This window comes from Acinonyx jubatus, chromosome B1 (assembly GCF_027475565.1).
Source record: "Acinonyx jubatus isolate Ajub_Pintada_27869175 chromosome B1, VMU_Ajub_asm_v1.0, whole genome shotgun sequence".
Taxonomy (NCBI): Eukaryota; Metazoa; Chordata; class Mammalia; order Carnivora; family Felidae; genus Acinonyx; species Acinonyx jubatus.
In genome coordinates this window covers 168,015,007-168,038,114 of record NC_069382.1, presented here as the reverse complement: position 1 = coordinate 168,038,114, position 23,108 = coordinate 168,015,007, and the positions used below count along the sequence as shown (strand labels likewise).

Genomic DNA, 23,108 nt, shown 5'->3' with positions numbered 1-23,108 from the left:
TTATTTTTATGAGGACCCTAAAATCTTCCGTTTGCCCTGCTACTCCCCTTCAGGTTAAACTGATGCTATTGATTCCAGTAGCATCTAGAATATTTCATTTTTAACGTGTCTGTCTGTCTGTACCAGACCACAAACTCCTTTAAAGCAGATCTATTTTTATTCCTAGAAGATAAACATAGGCACAAAATAAAGAGTTTTCAGCAAATGAATGAACAAATAAACAAACACCTCTATTCTAGAAAGAACAAAAGAACTTTTTTGTTTGTTGGTTTACATGTCTCACCTTGTCTGTGAGCTCCTGAAGAACCCAGAGTATTTCTGGGGCGCCTGGGTGGCTCAGTCAGTTAAGCCTTCAACTTCAGCTTAGGTCATGATCTCACAGTCCATGGGTTCGAGCCCCACGTCGGGCTCTGTGCTGACAGCTCAGAGCCCGGAGCCTGCTCTGGATTCTGTGTCTCCCTCTTTCTCTCTGCCCCTCCCCTGTTCACGCTCTGTCTCTCTCTCTCTCTCTCTCAAAAATAAATAAACATTAAAAAATAAATAAATAAAAGAACCGAGAGTATTTCTAATCCATTTTGCATCTTCAATGCCTGGTACAGAACCTACATGCACCCAATGAATAAATGGCTAGAGCTATTACTACCAAACAGGCCAACAAAACACATTGCATTTTCAAGGAAGTTTTGCAAGCCAAGTCAAAAGCATTATTCAAGACTTGAGAAAAACCATATGGCATCTTAGATTAATTTGTCCAACACAAAGATAATCATGTATATATATATAATATATATACATATATATATATATATATATATATATATATATATATATAAAACAATCATGAGAGGAGCATCTAAAATAATCAAACTTTGGATATTAGTTCTCCATATAAGATGTATACCTTTTCAGAACAGAAAGATGAAGACTGAGATAAAAGAGAACTCAAATGTCAAAAGCATGAAGGGACAAGAGAGCCAGGGCTCAATTAAATTAGCTACAACTAGAAGCCTAAAAGTTAGCTTTACACAAGGGTAGTAAATGGTAGAACCAGTTGTCCCTAAAGATAGAAGGCAGGAGAATGGAGATAAGCTCCCCAGAATCTGAATGAATTCACTCATTCATCATGTAATTCACTCAACGGATCAGTAACGTGTGTGTGTATAGAGATAATGGTGTGTGTGTGTGTGTGTGTGTGTGTGTGTGTGTGTGTGTAGAGATAATGGTATCTAGGGTCCTGAACCTAACTGACATTCAAACTGTAACTAGAAATTCCAGGAATTACCTTACATGACCTGACCTGGCATAATGCAAAGGGTATTCCATGATTGTAAATAATTTCTTATAATAACTACATAAACCATAAACTAAGCTTCCCTCAGCTAAGAACAACTGCAAACCTAAATGCAGTTATCTTTCTTCCCCAAATCTCCAGGACATCAAATAGTAACACAAATGTTTCTTCAAAGGAAAATGTCAGCCTAGTGCATGGAGTTCATTTCTAACCATCCTTTAATGTTTGCTGTCTTTCTAAATGTGCCTGTATACCAGCATGTATTTATTTAACATAGATCTTCTCTCAGTTTAAAGCAATGTATAAGGATTTTTCATTTTAAATGAATTTAAAATACAGACTTGATAAAACATAGGATTTAATCTAAAGCTTTCAACTGAAGGCACCTTTCAGTCTGAAAAGATTCTAACAAACTTTCTCAAAACCCAGCTCTGTTAGAAATTTATAAATGCCAAGACGCCTCTTAAAAAAAAAAGAAAGAAAGAAAAGAAAGCATGACAAAATTTTGTGAGTGTTTTGGTGATGAGTAGGTACTAAGGAAAAATTCTCAGAACCTGAGAAGGGGGTGCAGTGACTGACATTAAGCACTGAACCTGTGGCAAAGAGAAAAATAAACTGTTAATTGGGGATTTTTTTCAAACTTAATTGGGGTGCTGGCAAACACTTGCATCCTAAGAATGAAGTTCAGCTCTGGGGCACCTGGGTGGCTCAGTTGGTTGTGTGTCTGACTCTTGATGTTGGCGCAGGCTATGATCTAGTGGTTGTGAGATCGAGCCCCAAGTTGGGCTCCTTGCTGAACATGGAGCCTACTTGGGATTCTCTCTTTCCCTCTCTCTCTGCCCCTCCCCACTTGGGCTCGCTCTCTTTCTCTTTCTCTCTCAAAATAAATAAACTTAAAATTAAAAAATTTTTTCAAAGAACTGAGTTCAGTTCAACTTTGTCCTGACCTTGTCACCTAAACTCCTTCTCTGACCCTGAATCTTCAGCAAAGAGATGGGTGTTAAAAACTAAAGGAAGAAACACTATTTGCTCAAGTTGTATAGGACTGCAGAGGTTGTGGACAGCAAAGACTAGTCTACAATAGGGTTTCTCAACCTGGGCACCACTGACATTTGGGAACAGATAATTCTTTGTTGTGAGAGGCTGTCCAGTGCACTGCAGGTTGTTTAGCCCCATCCCTGGCCTCTGCCCGTAGATGCCAATAGCACCCCATCCCTCCCAGACTGTGGCAACCCAATAATATCTCCAGACACTGCCAAAAGTCCCCTGGGAGGACAATCCTCCCCAGAAGAGAAGCACTGGTCTAGAATCACCCTATATGCCCACAACATTATCTATCCCAAATGGGATAGCAATCAAGAATCAAGTCTGTAAGAACTTTGCAAGATATGGACAAGCCATCCAACCTAGAAAACCTAGTTTTCTTCCTATGATTCAATGCCAAAGTAACTGCCCTTGTAATTCATCCCCCTTCCCCCCATTTACTCCTATCACCCTGATCTTCCCTTTAGATATCCTAGGAGAAACCTCTTACATATTTGAACTGTGAAAGTAAAAAGACCTAGAGAAATTTGGGGTGTGCAAAGCATGTCTAGTTCCGAATCCTCCCTCCTTTCTATCCAGTTTTTTAAAAATTTTATTTAATTTCAACCCTGTTTGTTCTCCATATTTAAGAATCTCTTGGGGCGCCTGGGTGGCGCAGTCGGTTAAGCGTCCGACTTCAACCAGGTCACGATCTCGCAGTCCGTGAGTTCGAGCCCCGCGTCGGGCTCTGGGCTGATGGCTCAGAGCCTGGAGCCTGTTTCCGATTCTGTGTCTCCCTCTCTCTCTGCCCCTCCCCCGTTCATGCTCTGTCTCTCTCTGTCCCAAAAATAAATAAAACATTAAAAAAAAAAAAGAATCTCTTATGTTTTTGTCCCCCTCCCTGTTTTTATATTATTTTTGCTTCCCTTCCTTTATGTTCATCTGTTTTGTATCTTAAGGTCCTCATATGAGTGAAGTCATATGATATTTGTCTTTCTCTGACTAATTTCGCTTAGCATAATACCCTCTAGTTCCATCCACGTAGTTGCAAATGGCAAGATTTCATTCTTTTGATTGCCGAGTAATACTCCATTGTGTATATGTATGTGTATATATATATGTATATATATATATATACATATATATATACATACATATATATATATACATACATATATATATATGCATGTGTATATATACATACATATATATATATACACATACATATATATATATATATATATATATATATATATATATATCACATTTTATTTATCCATTCATCCATCTATGGACATCTGGGCTCTTTCCATACTTTGGCTATTGTTGATAGTGCTGCTATAAACATGGGGGAGCACACCTGTATCCCTTGGATAAATACCTAGTAGTGCAATTGCTGGGTTGTAGGGTAGTTCTATTTTTAATTTTTTGAGGAAACTCCACACTGTTTTCCAGAGTGGCTGCACCAGCTTGCATTGCCACCAACAATGCAAAAGAGATGCTCTTTCTCTGCATCCTCGCCAACATCTGTTGTTGCCTGAGTTGTTAATGTTATCTATCCAGTCTTAAAGGCAAGGAAATGGAAAGCCAGTAAGGTGAAGTGCCATATCCAAGGTCACTTATCTGCTAAGTCAGTGGTAGATCTTGATAAAAAGACTGGGTCCTAGTGCAGGGATTTTCCCAAACCTGACCTCGTTTAGGAAGCTTTACAAGAATCTGGATCCTGACCGCTACTTACCAAGCAAGTTGCTTGACCCATCAGTGCCTCATTTTCACCTTTGCCAAATGAAGATAATAATAATAGTAGGATCTACTTCTTAGGGGTAGTTCCGTTAATCAAATGAGGTCATGCCTGGCATACAGTAAGTGCTCATTCAATGTCAGCCGTTATTAGCCACTATTACTTTCTGTTTTTAACTTTCAATTCCAAATAGTTCAGCAATTACTCAAACACAAGCCTCCCTCTTACTCTTTTTTTTTAATTTTTTTTTTAATGTTTTTATTTATTTTTGAGACAGAGACAGAGCATGAGCAGGGGAGGGGCAGAGAGAGAGGGAGACACAGAATCTGAAGCAGTCTCCAGGCTCTGAGCTGTCAGCACACAGCCTGATGCCAGGCTCGAACTCACAGACTGTAAGATCATGACCGGAGCCGAAGTCGGACGCTCAACCAACTGAGCCACCCAGGCACCTCCTCCCTCTTACTCTTTGTGATTACTGAGGGTACACATTATAGCAGCTCCTCACCAGGGTAACTCTCTTATCAAAAACACAATTTAAATGAATGTGAAACCTTCAGGCACTACATATCCTTTTGGTAAGTGACCCATCTTATGCACAAATCCAAACCGCACCACTTGGCCCAATTAAGCAATAATAAATTTGATTACGCCTCAGGGGCTCCACGGCTGTTGACACACCAGAATGCAAGGCTGCAGCCGTTGACAGTTTCTACGCCATGATTACAAAACACTGTCCATTGTAACCTCTTCTCCCACCTCCACCCACCACCCCAATAGTTGATGACTTTTTAAAACATGACTTTTTTAAAAGTTTTTTAAAACATGTTTTTTTTAAAACATTACTTTTAGACTGAAGTCTTCCAGTATTTTTAAATAGCATTCTATTCCTACAAATTTTAAAATATACACTCAGTCTTTTTTTTTTTTCTTTCTAGAGAAACCACTGGTGGGGGAGGAGGGCTTGCAGCGGTGGAACTAAAACAGATAAAGCTTCCATTCCTCTAAGCTCCAAAAGCCATATGCCTTATTTGTAATCATACCCCTAGTGCTTGCTCTATAAATTCAAAAATCGGGTTTGCTAGACACAAATCAGCCTTTCACAATATACATTCAAGTGTGTCCAGGGTAACTGGGTGGCTCAGTAGGTTAAGTGTCCAACTCTTGGTTTCAGCTCAGGTCATGGCCTCACATTTCACAGGATCAAGGCCCATGTCAGGCTCCGCACGGACAGCCTGGAGCCTGCTTGGGATTCTCTCTCCGCGCCCCCCCCCCCGGCCCCCCCCCCCGCCCCTCCTCCGCTCACTTTCTCCCTCCCTCTCTCTCTCTCAAAATAAAGAAAATAAAAAAATGAATAAATAAAGGGTGTCTGTATTGGCTTCCAGTTTCCACTCACATAATAAGCAGAAGTACAGAGGACCCTTTGGAAAGTTAGGTAGAGAGAGACAAGAAATAATATTTGCATGTTCTAAATGGATCCATTAAAAAAATTGTTTTTAATGTTTTTATTTTATTTTTGAGAGAGACAGAGAGACAAAGAGACAGAGACAGAGCATGAGCAGGGGAGGGGCAAAGAGAACAGGAGACACAGAATCTGAAGCAGGCTCCAGGCTCTGAGCTGTCAGCACAGAGCCCGATGTGGGGCTCAAACCCACGAACCGTGAGATTGTGACCTGAGCTGAAGTCGGACCCTTAACCAACTGAGCCACCCAGGCACGCCACCCCCTTTTTTTTTTAAATGTTTTTATTTCATTTTTGAGAGAGAGAGAGAGAGAGAGAGAGAGGATCCATTTTTTTTAATGGATCCATTTTTATGTGTTGACATTTAGAGCATGAATTTGCATGCCCCTAAATGGTTGTAACTCACAAGAAAATCCAGTTACATCTGTAATATTTTTATCTTCTATAATATGGGATGAACTCTTTGTTCATGCACGATTTACACTTAGCTTTCAATATTAAATGTTATTAAATATAGACTAGTACATAATGCACATTAAATATCTTTTCTATATTAAGTATGTCATATTCAATTATATCGGCATTTATATTTATTATATATTAACATAAAATGTTAAATATATAAAGCAAATGTCAAATGTATATTCAATATTGAAATATTAAATACATATAGGATTAATTTGAATTAGAAGATATTTGATAGCTGAAATTATACTTATGATTTTTTAATGTTTTTTAAAGATTTTTTTTAAGTAATCGCTATACTCAACATGGGGCTCGAACTCACAACCCAAGATTTGTTGGCTCTACCAACAGAGCCAGCCAGGCACCCCTAGATTTTTTAATGTTAACCCACCCCTCCACCAGTTTTCCATGCGCAATAGATACTCAGTGTTAGAATATTATTTTGTCATTTGTAATATATAAATAAAGGTCATACACCTAACCTGTATCTGCAAAATAATATTCTGTCATTTGTAATATATAAATACAGGTCATACACCTAACCTGTATCTGCAAATCTGGCCATAGTGAGAAGGAGAGAACTAGTAAAATGCAAAATAGTTGCCTACAAGAGGTGCCTCCTGCTTTGCTGGAGGCATCCGATACAAAGGGAAACTTTCAACATCTCCCTGGGCGGGTTTAACAGGCGTCTCAGTAAACATGCCCAAACCAGAATGCTTGATTCTCTCTGCCCCCCTCAAACCTGCTCTCCCTCAGTCTCCTCATCGACCTGGGAATTCACGCCAGAATCCTCATTCCTTCCCTCACCCCTACATCCAGGCCATCACCAAATACTGCTATTTCCGCCAGTTGGTGAACTCCTGCCACTGCCGAACACAGACTTCGAAAGGGCAGGAACAGGCACAGAAGAATCGCAGGCAGTTAACCCGCTTCCCTCCACCTCCAGGGCCAACCTTTCTTGCCTCCCTTCAATCCAGTCTTCTCCCAGCTGCCAGTTATCTTTTAACTAGCAAATTGTCTTTCACGGCTTCCCACTGGGCTCAAGAGTAACAAAGCGCAAACTCTTTTCCCATGGTCTTGAAGGGCCTACATACTCCAGGTCTCAGTAACCCCCAAACTACCTCATGATCCCCTGCCCTTCACTGCACCACTGCAGCAACATCGGCCTTCTTTATGACCCCGACATGCCAAGCTTTCTGAAGCAACCTTAGGACTTTCATAAACGCTACTCCATCCAGCAAGGATCTTCCTGTCCGTCAGATGCTTTCCAGCATCCACCTCCCCGGAGGAGCCTTCTTTTGAACCACCCGGCTAGGAGAATCCCACCTATCATCTTTATAGTTCCTGGTAATTCCTTCAGAGTACTGAATCCCATCTCCATGCCCAAAGAAAGCCCTAAGAGGGCAGAGGACTATTATTCTCCACAGCATACCTGATACCCCGTGTCTGGCACATAGCAGCTACTCAATAAATAATAGCTGAGTCTGTGTCTACATAAGAAAAATTGGTCTTTCCATGGGGGAAGGGAAGGGGAAAAAATAGTTTACAAACAGAGAGGGAGGGAGGCAAACGATTAAGAGACTCTTAAATACAGAGAACAAACTGAGGGTTGATGGGGGGGGGAGCAGGGGAGAGGAGAAAATGGGTGATGGGCATTGAGGACGGAGGGCACTTGTTGGGATGAGCACTGGGTGTTGTATGTAAGTGATGAATCACGGGAATCTACCCCAAAACCAAGAGCACACTGTATACACTGTATGTAAGCCAACTTGACAATAAATTATATTAAAGAAAGAAAGAAAGAAAGAAAGAAAGAAAGAAAGAAAGAAAAAAAGAAAGAAAGAAAGAAAAGGAAAAGAAAAGAAAAATTGCCTGGTTTAAACCAGTTTAATGCATATTCATCTTTTTTTTCAAGTGTACCTACTTACTAGGTCTATATTTTGATAAATTTCTCTAACTCATAAATAATGACCAGCAGCTCTGTCTACGTAGGCCATTGTTAAGATAAGTCTAATGTAACATTTATGTGCTGTTCATTTTTAATGTCCCATTCAGTACATATAGTAAATAAAAAATGACTTTCAGAAAGTACTATAATTATTACCTGTTTATTAGGTGTATTTAGTTTTTTGCAATCGCTCAACAAATTGCCCAGTCACTATCAATTGTGATGAGTGCTTCCAAATCAACTTGGAAGTGAAAAAAATCCAAATAATTCTAACTCAGCCACAAGCCAGGATCAACACCAGTCAAAAGCAACTAAATCCAGGATCTTCACGTACCTTCAGCAGAATTTATATACTATTGTTTTGTTTTGTTTCTTTAATGCGAAGAACCTTGCTGGAGGGTGTACTCACCTTCAAGGGCCAGTTCTAATGTTTCCAAGCCTAGTAGCCACAGGATTCTATCAGCCATGGGATAAGCTCTTTCCGGTCCAAGTATAGCTCTAAAAAAGGCATGAGGACACACAGAGGGAGCTGTACCACCAAGGACCAAGAAATGCAGTTTTGCCAAACCAAGGTCACCGTGCAAAAGGAGACAGTGAAGCTGGGGCCAGCAAACAAGTACAACAGGTCATAGAGTTGTTATGCCACTCAGTAAAAGGCAAGACCGAGGTTTTGTGCAAAGGTTCTGGGGAAATATCAAAGACGCAAACAATGACACTACCACTCTTGTTGCAGGCCATGTCAAAGCAAAGTACCTTTGCAAGCTCTGCAACCAAGAAAAATCTAGATTGAATCCTGTAGCGGCAATTGGCATTTGGCAAAATTTCAAAGGTCAAAAGAGACAGTTAAAAAACAACAAACTTGACAGTTACTTTCAGAACAATCATTCATTATAATTAAATGACAATAGAAAAAGCAATAAACAGCATAGCAACATGAGTTAGACAAGTGTAATTATCTGTAGGGCATGCAATTCACAAGGCTGGTTCAAAACAGGGCTGTAAGAATTAGATGGAAATCACAAAAAGATTGCCAAAGACGAGGCTTTGATTTGGAAACGGTGAAATGATTGCGCCATCCCCACTCTCAGCCTTGCCTTGCTCTTTACTTAGTCATCAGCCTCCACCAAATGCTCCTGGTGACACAGAAAAGAATGAAACCAGAGAAAATATGGCAGCTTCACAGGGGAAATCTGGGAGAAAATTCATGTTTATTCAGAAAGATGTATTCATGGTTGTATCTTGAGTAGAACTCTAACTCAAGTTATACTACACTTGCTGTCATACTTGTGCTGTGTAGAAGCCTGTGTGTTTTATTCATTCATTCAACAAATATTTACTGAGCACCTACTCTGTGGCAGACTCCACTCTAAGGTACCTGGGATACATCAATAAATGAAACAGACACTGTAGTGGGGAAGAGACAATGAACTAAAAAGTACCAAATAAAAAAAATAGAGCAGGGTACGGAGATAGAGAGTGCCAACAGGAAGGAGGAAGTACTTTTTTAGATAAAAGGAGGAAGAACAAAGAGCTGAAGAAGGTGAAAAAGTGAGTCATGCAGATATTTGGGGAAAATGGTTCAGGGAGAGGGAGCAGCCAGTGCAAAGGCCCTGAGGCATGAAACTGTGACTAAAACAGAGTAAGGAAGAGTGATAGAAGATGAAATTACAGAGGTAAAGAGGTATAGTGCCTCACTGGCTTTTAAGTGAGATGGACAGGGACATCTCAGCAGGAAACTGACATGACCTGACTTCTATTTTAAAATAATCCTTCTAGGCAATGTGTCAAGAACAGTGTATGGGTGAGGGCAAAGGTGAAAACAAGGAGAACAGAAAAGCAGATTCTGCAGTTCCAATGACTAGTTCACTGAGTAGTTCTAGTCAGTGGAAAAAGGTTCAATCGAGGGATGCCTGGGTGGCTCAGTTGGTTAAGCGTCCAACTTCAGCTTAGGTCGATTTCATGGTTCATAGGTTCAAGGCCTGCGTCTGACAGCTCAGAGCCTGGAGCTTGGTTTGGATTCTGTTTCTACCTCTCTCTCTCTGCCCCTCCTCCACTCGCTCACACGCGTGTGCTCTCTCTCTCTCAAAAATAAACAGAAAGAAAGAGAGAGAGAGAGAGAGAGAGAGAGAGAGAGAAAGAGAGAGAGAAAGAAAGAAAGAAAGAAAGAGAAAGAAAGAAAGAAAGAAAGAAAGAAAGAAAGAAAGAAAGAAAGAAAGAAAGAAAGAAAGAAAGAAAGAAAGAAAGAAAGAAAGAAAAGGGCAAGACCCATGACAAATTACTAGGGGAATGACCCCTGGGTTCCACTCTGGGAAGGGTGCTGGGAAAATATTCCAAGATCCCTGCCTTCCCAGGCTTGGTGCCCGCACTGAGAGTGCTGTCTATGCAGGCAGAGCAAATGCAAATGTAAGGCACAAATCCCAGGGCTCATTAGTACCATCTGAGCTGGTAGTTTCTGTTTACTCACTGGCAAATCTACATATAACTTGAAGGAGATCCCGGAACCCACAATGAAGGGCAAAGAGCAAAGGAGGTCCCGGAGCCAAACTATTGTTTGCACCAAGTGGGAAGAGTTTACTTGTTACTGGATTCCCTTTGCTCTGCAAATAGGATTTTCACTAGAGGCAATCTCTCAACACTTGGGGATCATCTGTCCTCCTTCCTCACCACTTTTCCTTAGCCAAGAGTATAGCACCAGCCCACTGACAAAACCATACCTTTGTGGTTCACAGATGTGTGTTCACCTGACATTATTTCCTCTCTTGGATCTCTTTGTTCACTTTCTCTAATTTGGGGAAAATGTGCTTTTTCCTAACGATGATTAATAAATTCCTCCTAATTTTAAGAAAATGCATTTTTTCCCTTTTTTCAGAGTTACCTAGTAACAAGTCTGAGCTTTTTAAAGGATGTTAATTAAAGAGCAAGAGGGAAAAAAGAGGTATAAACTTTAAACAATGCACTGTAAAACTTCACCGCCTGCCTACCCCTGGCCTCTCCCATCCTGCCATGCTTTCAGAGGCTGGGCTGTGAGGGGCACTTGGGTGGCTCAGTCGCTTCAGTGTCACTTTTGATCTCAGCTCAGGTCATGATCTCAGGATTTGTGGGTTCGAGCCCCATGTGGGGCTCTGCGCTAACAGCATGGAGCCTGCCTGGGATTCTGTCTCTCTCTCTCTCTCTCTCAAAATAAATTTAAAAACTTAAAAAAAAAAAAAAAAAATAGGAGGCTGGGCTGTGGATGGGGCTTCTGTTCTTGCTCAGTCCTGCCTGAGTTCACTACAGCTCCACCATATTTCCTCTATGTAACAATTTTTGGTAAGTTTGTGGGGGGAAAAAAAGAAGTTACTCAAATAAATGTGTATAATACAGGGGTGTCTTGCTAGCTCAGTTGGTATACCACGCAGCTCTTGATCTCAGGGTCGTGAGTTCAAGCCCCACACTGGGCCTAGAGCTTACCTTTAAAAAAATGTATAATACATACCCATGGAATGCAGAAATGCCATTATTTTAGATGGTAATATATTTGGGCAAGAAATTCTTATTTATTGGGCTCTCAACTATAAACTAGAGACATTGAGGGATACAGACATTATTCAGACACAAATCCTATCTCCAAGGAACTTAATTTGGGTTTGGTAGAGAAAATAGTGAATGCACAAAAGTAAGAAATGATATAAAATGCCTTGTAAGGCAGATAAGGCATTATGGCAGTTCTAAGAAAGTCCCAGAGTATATATTATGATTATAATGAATTAATACTAACCAACAAAAGTTGCAACAGGAATTATTTAAGTTCGATGTACTTAAGGTTTTTTTTTTTTACACAGAATATTCCTATTTAGCATTAGCCATCTCTAAGAACCTATATTCAGTTTTCAGCAGGGCACTCGGCAGTCTCTCACCAACAGATATAACAGTATTATCCCTTTTATCCCTAATCAACATCTTATAGCTTACCAAAAGAGAGAGGGGAAAAAAAAAAGTGTACCTTGGTGATTCTAAGTAAGATTTTCTCCATACAACTAAGACACAAAAACCAAAAGAAACTTAGCCAAAAAGTGCCTATCTACAATGGCAATGGTCACTTGATCAAAGCCAAACAGTGAGGTTAGGAAGAGAATCCTGGATCCAACCAGCAAGAGGTCATGAAAGAAAACTCTTACATGGAGTAGGGTCATGAGATAAGAATTCAAACACAAACGCACCCAAACATGACACATGTACATATCACTTTGACTACGGACCATAGTATATTGCGCCCGGTGCTGTTCTAACCTCTGCTCATACAGTAATTAATTTATTTAATCCTTATAACAACCCTGTAGAGTAATCCTATAACAACAACAGTTGGGGATGTTGAATCATGGACAGTTTTGTTTTGTGTTTTTTGTGTTTTTTTTAGGTAACCTGCCTAAAGTCCCCCAGTTCATAAGTGGCACAGCCAGGATTTGAACCAAGGCAGTCCATGCTTTTAGCCACTCTGCCAAGAAGGTTGAATTAGGCACAGTAGTCATTCCTTTCCCCCAAACTGTCATTTTCACTCTGGCTAACCACCTTTTCTTTCTCTCCACGTGTGACCAAAATCTTGCTGACTACCCTGAGAACGACCTAGTCCACCCACAGAGGCGAGCTCCGCTCTGCACCAGCATGCTGCAGCTTTTCCCTTCTATAATCTAACTAAACTCCTGTGCACTAAATTCCCGCGCACTACATGCTCGCCTGGGAAGTCTAAATCAGTGAGATCATCTGCATGGAGAAACAGATCAGAGATATCAGCTGATAAACACACACACACACACACACACACACGCACACCAGGCCACTGAATTTTCTGTTAATAATAATAAGTTGCAGTGCCCCATTGAGTTTTCTGTGCCACCAAATCCTCCCAGTTCCAGTTACACAAAGGCAACTTTGTCTTGGGAAGGCTACTGAGAAGATGGGCCTAATCTTGGCAAGGGCTTTGAGGACCATGTTATTATTTTTAAAAATAAATGACAACAAATATTAGTTAAGCTGTCTTTTCAAAACTCGTGGTGCTGTTATCGCCATTGACATGGATCCCTACTTTTAGAAACATGAATATTTGACTTGATCTTTCAAGATCAAGTCAAATATACATTTTCAGAATGGCAATCAACTGATATAAGAGAAGTAAGTAGCACCTAGAAAAAAAAAATCTCCTTTGTTTTATTACTTTTTTTTTTCTTTTGGCATGATGTGAAATGCGTCACAAAAATGATTGAGCCAGGTCTCAGTGCTCTGAAAGGTAAATATTTTTATTATAATTCTCACAGGTTGGCATTTCCTTGGTCAGGTAGAGGCATCCTGTTCCTGTTTCAGTGCACAATGCACCACATTCATTGTTCCCCACCCACTGCCCATTGGCACATGGAGTTAACTCTTGCTCACCCACCTGTGGATTATCCATAGCTTCTGGGATCAAATTGTCTTTCTCCCCGCATGGTGGAAACTCAAGGAATCTGAGCAAAATTGACTATTAGCCAAAGCAAAGCACAATCCGGAGGCTAAAAAATCAGAAACTCCTCTTTCACTCAACGTATACCCACCGAGCACCTCCCATGATCTGGGCACTGGGCCACCATGTTCCTAAGAACCACAAAACTACAGTATCCCCAAAGACAAATATCATGATTTGAGGAGACTTGGAGCTTATTTTCTTGATTAATGTGAATGGCTGTGACTTATAAATAAAATATATATATATTGCACTACCAGGAATCTGCTGAGGCCAAAGGATTGACATTTTCCCCAAATCACAAAGGGTTTTCAGGGTTACACTAGCACTTTGCCTTCTCCTGACGTCATCTTTCTTAAATAGCCTTCAGAAAGGTACAGATTGTACTTTTGATTTCTAAAACGACTCCACTCTTAAACATGACAGAGTTTACCAAGAGAGCAACTATAGACTACAGTCAATCATTTCTGGAAGAGTGAGTGTCAGTTTACCTAATGTTTTGTATTTTACAAACATATAAACTGTACACGTATGTCTAAACATACCTACAAATCATTTTACATAAAGTTCCTCTGATGACAACAACGGGATATTCACAACAACAAAACAGAATGCTCATATTATACACATAAGTTCCATCAACTGAACTGTGATTTTTTTTTTCAGGAGGCTAAAAAATCAGGAGTCTTAAACCACCACAGAAAGTAGAGGAAGAGTGGAACACAGTTGAGAGTCTTCCTTTTGTAATCAGTTGATTTATGGTCCTACCCAGGGATGATATCTTGAACCCTTTCAAACTAGGCATCTATTGCAGTGCGCAAGGAACATTTGAATTACAAAAGGGGGTGGGGATGACCCTCAAATCCCTACAGTTGCCAGTTCCCCTGCAATAGTTTGAGGGCATTGATAAATCTCCATGTGAGCTTTCTGGTGAGTTCTACGTTACTAACAGTATTGGAACTCACCTGTTTCTTGGCCATTTCCTCCACCAGACATCTTTCTCCTTCTACTGGAAAATTCCTCCCTCACCTTTTCCAGGGCAAAATATACAAAGTTTCTGAAAAGAAGGGGCACACTGACTTCAAGGGGAGAACATCTTGTCCCTCCCCTCTTCCCCATGCAGATGCTGACAGAATAGAGGGAGAGGCAACTACGGAGAGAAGCAGAAACGATCAGAAATCAAGTGCAGACCACTTGAGGAGAGTTTTACTGACAAGATGATTCAGACCACACACAAAAAGTGGCAGGGTGCCATTTCCCCCTAAATCCCTCTAACCTGAGATGTTTCCCACAACCTGAGGATCCAGCTGAACAATTACTTATTGCCATTTCCACGACAGTTCTTTTCTGGAGGATCTAAAGGCCTCCCACCTCATAACCCAAGTCATTCCTGCGTTGCCCTTCTTGAAAATCCTTTTTCAGTAGTCCTTTGAAGCCATTACTCTGAGCGGGTGGTTGTTTGGACTAACACATACCTCTTACAACACTAAACCAGAAAATCGACACCATCATAAGACACAGAAACTGCGCCTAAGAGGTGAAATACATGTCTTCATCAGGCCGGTGGTTGAAACGTCCCAATATAACTTTTAACTTGGAATTATTCTGACAACCACTTTTTTTATTATTTATTTATGTATTTTTACTTTAGAGAGAGAAAGAGAGTGCATGAGGGAGGGGGACAAAGGGAGGGAGAGAGAATCCCAAGCAGGCTCCACGCTCAGTGCCGACACGGGGCTCAATCCCATGACCCTGGGATCATGACCTGAGCCAAAATCAAGTGTCAGACACTTAACCTACTGAGGTATCCAGGAGCCCCTGACAACCACTTTTTTTTTTAATTTTTTTAATGTTTATTTATTTTTGAGAGACAGAGCATGAGCAGGGGAGGGGCAGAGAGAGAGGGAAACACGGAATCCCAAGGAGGGTCCAGGCTCTGAGCTGTCAGCACAGAGCCTGACGCAGGGCTGGAACCCACAGACTGTGAAATCATGACCGGAGCTGAAGTCGGACGCTTAACCGACTGAGCCACCCAGGTGCCCCTCCTAACAACCATTTTTGAAGCTGCATTCATGTCTTCATCGTAACTTTAATGTTTAGCACACAAATTCTAGATTCAGGCAAAATATATCCTTTTCCTAAATCTAATGAATCCCAGACTTAAGCCCTCTTCAGAGTGAGTTTTTTCCTAGAATTATGCATCCTCTGGGAAAACCTGATCACAATTTCACTTGAACCCCAGTCCAGTTATAAGATCTCTGTCCTCCTACCAGCACCCCTACATCTATTCCTCTGCCTATTCCTAAACAATCAGAAGGCACTAGAAATGCAGAGGCGGAATCCTGTCTGAAACAAGCAAATACTTTCCTATAGCAGCCAAAACTCAATCATTTGCGACATGATTTACTTTTAATCTTCAGATCAAGAGTAGGATTTGGAAAGCAAAGGTATTTTGTAAAAAAAATAATAATAATGATTTCTTCTACTTTAACCTTCTAATCTTTGTTTAGATTACCTAGAGCAAGTTCCATTACTAATAAACCAAAGAGAACAGTCTAATCTAAATGTTCTTATCATGTGAGGTGAAAAAAATGTGAGTAGTCTTAAACATTAGTTAGAGCAAGTATCTAGGACATGTGTCCAGAAGCACAGTTTTGTTGCTTTCTATCTTGAGTCTATCTTCAGTGTCACCAACTGTTTTGGGTGGAATCCTTTCAAAATTTAACCTAGAGCAGCAAGCGCAGGTGGGAATCAAAAACAAATATGTTGACTATTAAAACTATAGAGATTGGAATATAATGACGGTGCCAGATTTTCAATCCTACAAGCTTCAGAAAACTCAGTAACCAAGAGGAAGCCAAAATATCCTCAAAATTTGATTATTTTCAGCATACGTTCAAAAAGACCCTCGAACAGATGAATGTAAGAGTAGCCTCGTCAGGTAAAGAAGTATGACAGTTAGGCTAGCTACGCTTTGTTTTTGTCAGGTTATTTCTTCATTTAACAAATACTGAACATTAATAATGAAGCTAGACTTTTGTGAAATTTCTGATTCCTCCTTCTCTCGGTACGCAGTTATTAAGACAAAGAGGCCAAAGGTATGCGTATCAGAACAGGGTGAATGAAGGATAAGGTAGGCAAGAAAGGATACAAAAACCCCCATTTCTTTTCCTCCTCCTGTTTCCCTTTCAGACTGAGTTGGTTTTGTTTCCCTCTAAGATTTCAGATCATCAGTCTGACAAAGATTATTGTTTAAATTAATGGCAACACAAATTCCTACAAAGTGCTATCTCACTGCCTTGTCTAGAGATTGTGTTTTACGCCACTGACAACCTTTCACCTTTCAGAATCGGCACCTGCAGTTCTCAAACACTCTTGATCTAAGTGCAGTTGTGCTTAAAACTGCGGCAACTTCTTCATGTTTGTGTGGCCAAGCCTTTGCTTTCTCTCCCCTGAAAAATGTGTGTGACTCCAGCATTAAAACTTTTAAAGAACTTTGAAAGAAACATTTCTAATCTGCATTCCTGCTAAAGACAACGGAGTGAGTCATTCGGATGCCACCAGAAAGAAATTGCTTGATTTTTCCGTACAAACCAGTATGGCCTGTAAGTACCTTGAAGACACTATCTTTCTATCATTTTGATAAGCCCCAGGAAAGAAGCCACATCCTCAAATGCCTTGGGACAGTACCCAAGAGTGGATGGACTCTTAACTAATTAAAAAATGAATCATTTATTTGCAAAATTCCACGTCATTTATTCTGATTTCCTAAATATCCGGTGACTGGTGATTTGTCAGCTGTCATAATTCATCAGCCCTACACTTTTACGCAGAATGAATTTGTAACTTTAAACAACTAAGCCTCCACTCAGTGCTACCTTTGGAGGTAAACTACAGCAGGAAGGCATTCCCCCCATCCCCGCCCCCCAACCTTAACACTTCAATGAGATAGATGCCTGTCATGAATATTTCCTCAATCGCAAGTTAAGAATCAGATTCTAAAAGTCACCTGTGCCACTGGATGGCCCAATAGTGTGTTTTCAAGGATGAAAAAAAAAAAAAAGTTTCTTGTATGAAAAAGGCTTCATCAAAGGTTCCATCAGAGGAAACATGATGGGGCTGTATAGGATTTTCTGCTTTTCCTGAAGCTGGCACTTTTAAAATCTTTTTATAAACCATTTCTTTCCCACTACATATACCAGGGTTGAAGGGAGAGTGGTACAATGAGAGAGATCAGGGCTGAAGAGAGAAGAAAAAGGGAAAAAAAATTCAAAATTGGGACCCAAATGTAAGATTAAGGGTAGGTAGTTTAGAAGGATTGCCAAAAAACCACCTTACCTTTGTTATGTATTTGGAGTCGCCCACTTCAGAAATTAACACCATTCACAGCCCGGTAGCAATTTACACAGCTAGGAAGTAACCTACAACATCTTCTCGGCCTCCCTCTTTTTAATGTAAAACCAAAATAAGGAGTGTCCAGCTACTCCCCACTGCGCCGCTTAAAGCAACAGATCGTTTTAGGCTCAACTCCCAGACTCTGGGAATTCCAGTTTGTCAGAATTTCTTAACCTTGGAAACCTGCGGAGAGAAACTCTCAACGAGGACAACTCCCTAAGCCCCGGCTTCTCACTGTCCCAAACTGCACATTCCAAAGTGGGAAGCAGGAGCGATAACCAGAAGGCAGCTCTCGGGGGCTAAATTCCTGGCGGGAGCGAGAGAACTTGAAAGCGCGGCGATTCCACTGGCCGAGCGGCGCCGGGTCCGCACCCGGGGGAGACGAGTGGCCCCGAGAGCCCGGCTGCGTCCGGCGCTGCGCACGGGGAGCGCTCCGTGTCTGCTCTCCGAGCTCTTCCCTGTTCCCTCCTCCCTCCTCCCGCAGCCCTCCCCCAGCCGAGGCCATTCGCCTCACAGTAGCAAGGTTGTCTCTCGTCTACTCCCTTCCCTTAAACTCACCAAACCAGATTTTTACTCCCGACACCGGCAACTTCCCGTAAATCTGCACTGAAATTTTATCCTGCTCGCTGAGCCACCGCTGGCTAAAGGCCAGTGCAACATTCCTGTTGTTTTAGGAGCGCAGATACCTTTGCTGAAGGTTAAAAAAAAAAAAAAAAAAAAAAAAACTGCCTGGATGGGAGAGATTTGGGGACTCCACCAGACAGATTTCTCCCCGCGCTCAAAAATCCACATCCAAGTCAGACACCCAGAAACGGCCCCACAAGTGGCACCTGCTCCACCTGAGGACATGTGTCCTCAGACGTCTGGCCCCCTTCGGGTTGTTCAGAGAAATCAAGCAGAACCATGTTTGAGGAATAAGGAACCTGCTGCTGAATCACGAGCCGAACAGTACCACCCCACCCCCGTTCTTCCCCCTGGTACAAAAAGTCGTTTAACCAGGTAGGATCACAGCGAGCCCCGCGGCGGGCCTAAAGGAAGGGGGGGACCTCCCAGAGTGTCCTTACCTGAGGCACAGCACCACTTGGACGCGCGCGGGAAGGAACGTCACGCGGACGAAACCCTGACCTTTGCCGGGGCCTTCGCAGCAGGGCCTGGGGCCTGGGCGCTGCTCGTTCAGAAGTGGCTCATTTTAATGCGCTCTGACCTAAAGTTACAGCTGGTTTCTAGAAAGGGAACAAAAAACACTGCATTTAAAAAAAGCAGCCAAGCCCTCCCTTAACCTTGCCTGATCTCTGGGGAGTTGGCTCTAACCCCCACCCCATCCCCATCCCAAAGAAACCCGCAATCTGTGCCCCACCCCTTCGCGTTACCTGTTTATACAAGAGTTAAGGAGCCTCACGCATTTCAATAGAGCGCTAAGCCTGTTTGTAGGCGCGTAACCGGCCAACAGGAATCGAATTCTGTGACTAAACAAACTAGAAGAGGAAGCAGGCACCACCAGGAACCTAAAACGGAGTTGTGATTTCGGGTTGCAGTGTCACCAACTGAGAAAAAAAAAAAAAAAAAAAAGACTGTTTGTCATTGGGCTATTTTAGTGAAGACTAGTCCAAAAAAAGGGGGGTTTTTTGCTGGTTAAATGAGTTAATACATAGAAGAGCTTAGAACAGTGCCTGGCACATATTTAGCAGCTGTTAGCAGTAGTACTGGTAGTAGTTTTTGTACTATGGATTTTTTCAAGGGCATGATCAGAGTTAGAAGTTGGCTCTAGACGCAGCCCTGCTATTCGCTAGCTGTAGGGCCATGAGCAGGGTTTTTTTAAACTTCTCCCAGCTTCTGGAAGATTGCAGTGACGAGATTTTTGCTCACAGTTTACATTGTAGACAGTCTTGCATACATTGGAAAGTAAAGTTCCTGTAAAGGAGTGTCCAACTGATTTTCATCTCACTTAAAAGTTGCAAGATTGACAAAACACATGGAGATAAATTGGCCTGTGCATTCTGTGAAGTTCACTAGTAGAAAACTCAGGACCAGCAATAAACCCTAGATGTGTGCTTCATTCTAATTTGAATTTAGGCCCTTGATTTGCTGTCTGACCCTGGGAAAGTTACTTACCCTATTCAGTTAGAAGCTGCTGCTGGCCAAATAATAGTCTTTGCTATTTGAAAAACAGTGTGAAATAGGGGGAAATAATTTTTAAACTCCTCATAAATATTAAAAGGGGATTACTGGAGGCTAAAAAATGTGATCAGTGCCAACAGGACACCCTTTTTCCTCCACTTAGCTTCACCTTGAAAGAAAGAAATCACAATCCCTTTTACATTCATGAGGCCCTTTGTACTTTACCAAACACTTTCACCCACTTCATCTTATCTGATCTTACAAATCAATCCTGTGAGCTACTTTAGCCCCATTTTGCAGATGAAGACACTCAGGTCAATTAGTTCCAGGTTTCACTGCCTAGTGAGGCGGGGACTCCTTCCCAGGTCTAGTTAAATCTAAAAGCAGCATTTGCCGCCTTTAGGAAAAATGATTCCAAAAACCACCAAAGAATTCTGAAACATTTTAGATCCCTTTGGGATTTTTATCTTCCCTATGGGGTAAGATTTAACTCCGATCAATTAAACATTTTCTGGGTCATAGGGGAGCCTGTGTGGCTCAGTTGGTTAAGCATCTGACTTCGGCTCAGGTCATGATCTCACAGTTTGTGGTTCAAGCCCTGCATCGGGCTCTGTGCTGACAGCTCAGAACCTGGAGCCTGCTTCAGATTCTGTGTCTCCCCCGTCGCTGCCTGCCCTTCCCCCGCTTTCTCTCTCTTCTTTCTCTCTCTCTCAAAAATAAATAAACATTAACAATTTTTTTTAACATTTTCTGGATTTAGGTTTATTCCCTGTCAATACAGGTGAGAATGAACTATCAACAGCAGGCAGTGAGACTACTCCAGGGTTCTCTTACCGTATCTAAGGGTTGATGCGGCCAGGCATGAACAAGGGCTCCAAAACCTTAAGATAATATAAAAACTCCAGCTCTACATTAGTCTGGATTTTTTCTTTTCTTTTCCAGAAGTATCTGGAATGTGGTCTCAAGAACCTTTCACTGTTAGGGATGCTTTGAGTTAAAGGATTCAAGAGAGGATATTTTCAGGCTTACTGATTTTTCCACCTGAAAACAGGATTTTCCATAGGAAACACTGGGCCAAAGCCTGGGGATTAAGACCAGGAAGAATACCAGTGAGTATGCAAGTGTAGAGATCACGGGCTCCAGGTGAACTGGGGCTGGGGTCAGAGAAGATGGCTCTTGAGGAGGCACAAGTCCCTGGAAGCAAGTCCTTATGGAGTCCATTACTTTCTCTAAAATGTAGCCAGGCACTTCTGCTTCTTTATCAGTTGTGCCCAGTGCCACCCATTAAACGGTTATAATATTTGTTCCTAACTCCTTTGCACTGTCCTCCCCAGGAATATGTGAAAATAAACTAACTTTTTAAGCAGCAGGCCATAACAAAAGAAATATCAGCTTTCTCATCATTTCTTCTTTGTGGCTGAGCCTTGATGCCTGTTACTCTTCTTCTTATTATTATTATTATTTTAATTCTCAGGAAAATCCCATGATCTTAAGGCATTTTAAGTTTGCAGACCCCTGTGCTTTGCTTTCTGCTTCCTTCTTTGCCTTCTGCCTATAAGGCAGTGTGCTAGAGTAAGCACAAACAGCATAGAGTTGGGTATCCCACAGATGTGAGTTCGAATCCCAGTTTTATCTCAGCTATGTGATGCTAGGCAAATTACTTAACTGCTCTGAGCTTCACGGTATCTTCATTTATAAAATAACAGCACCTACCTCTCCAGATTTCTTTGAGAGTTAAATGAGAAATGAAATCTCAGCACAATTCCTGGCACATGGAGGGTACTCAAAAAATGGCATTTCCTTTTGTACCCCCAAAAAACTACTTCACAGCTCACAAAGAATCTTCCTTCCCATATTTAAATCTTAGATCAAATAACACTATTCAAGACATCCTCATCAACAGAGGCAAACTGAAGGTGTAATAACAGCCACTCATCCCCATCGCCCCTCCAGTGATGCATTACCATCTTTGTCACAACCGCATGAGATTAGTAGGAGTAAAGTACAAATCATTTGTATTGCCCTATTGCTCAGATTAGGAAACTGGGGGTCTTTTTTTTCTTTTTTTAATGTTTATTTTTGAGAGAGAGAGAGACAGAGACAGAGACCGGGCAGGGGAAGGGCAGACACACACACACACACACACACACACACACACACACACACAGAATCTGAAGCAGGCTCCAGGCTCTGAACTTTCAGCACAGAGCCTCACGTGGGGCTCGAACTCACCAACTGCAAGATCATGACCTCAGCTGAAATCAGATGCCCAACCGACTGAGCCACCCAGGCGCCCCAGGAAACTGAGGTTCTTAAGAGTTGTTTCAAGCTACTAGCAAGTAGCAGAGTTAGGACTTCTACTGCTTTTTACTATTCCCTACCACTAGAATTCTGATTAAATTATTCTTATATCCAGTTAGGGAGCAGAATCAAGAAGTTCCAGAAGACGGTTTTAGCTCACAGTTATGGGGAGAGGGCCAGGAGATTCTGACCAGAGGTCCTGGACACTTCCCATTTTGGAGGCATGGAAACCCATAATGAATCCCATCAAAGATCTGTGCCCTATGAAAGTGAAATATGCTGACCCTACAGACTCCAATTCTGTGAGACACCGAAGGGCAGCAGCATGAACAGGTTGGGCTTGAAGTCTGTGAGATCAAAGTTTGTGTCCTGGCAGTTATGTGCTCCTGGGCAAGTTACTTGTGTCCCTAAGCCTCAGGTTGCTGCTGATGGCAATACCTAACTATAGGGCCATCTTGAGGATTCCATGAGATCATACACATAAAAGCACAGGGCTGAACAACACTCTTCAGTTTCCAATATGTGTTTCTTTTGTTTTATGTTTATTTATTCATTTTGAGAGAGAGGGCAAGCGAGTGGGAGAGAGAGAGAGAGAGAATCCCTAGCAGGCTCCCTAGCAGGCTGTGAGCCACAAAGCCCAAGGCGGGGCTCAATCTCACAAACTGTGAGATCATGACCTGAGTCAAAATCAAGAGTCGGACACTTAACCAACTGAGCTATCCAGGCGCCCCTCAATATGTGTTTCTTAAAGACTGAAGACTGTACTAACACAGTACAGGTGAGGCCTAAATAATGCATGGAATAAATAAATGCAAAGAGCTTAGAATAAGCATGTAGTGATTGCTGTTTAAGTCTGCTGCTATTGCTATTATTATTATTTCTTCACAAAGCAATT

At 41.6% G+C, this 23,108-nt stretch overlaps 1 protein-coding gene across 5 annotated transcripts in view; it reads right to left on the bottom strand.

Moving 5' to 3' along the window:
- Nucleotides 1-19,311, bottom strand: part of RBM47 (RNA binding motif protein 47) — a 161,028-nt gene extending 141,717 nt beyond the window's left edge. For 2 of the 5 annotated variants that reach the window (XM_027055767.2, XM_053217439.1), the window contains exons 1-2: nucleotides 19,165-19,311; nucleotides 18,859-19,017 (exon numbers count right to left, since the gene is read on the bottom strand). The gene's annotated coding sequence lies outside the window, so the exon portion shown is untranslated. Of the gene's footprint in view, nucleotides 1-17,737; nucleotides 18,299-18,352; nucleotides 18,764-18,858; nucleotides 19,018-19,164 lie in introns of those variants that run through there. The other 3 variants (XM_053217437.1, XM_053217440.1, XM_027055756.2) reach the window with 3 other exon arrangements.
- Nucleotides 19,312-23,108: the final 3,797 nt, after the last annotated feature.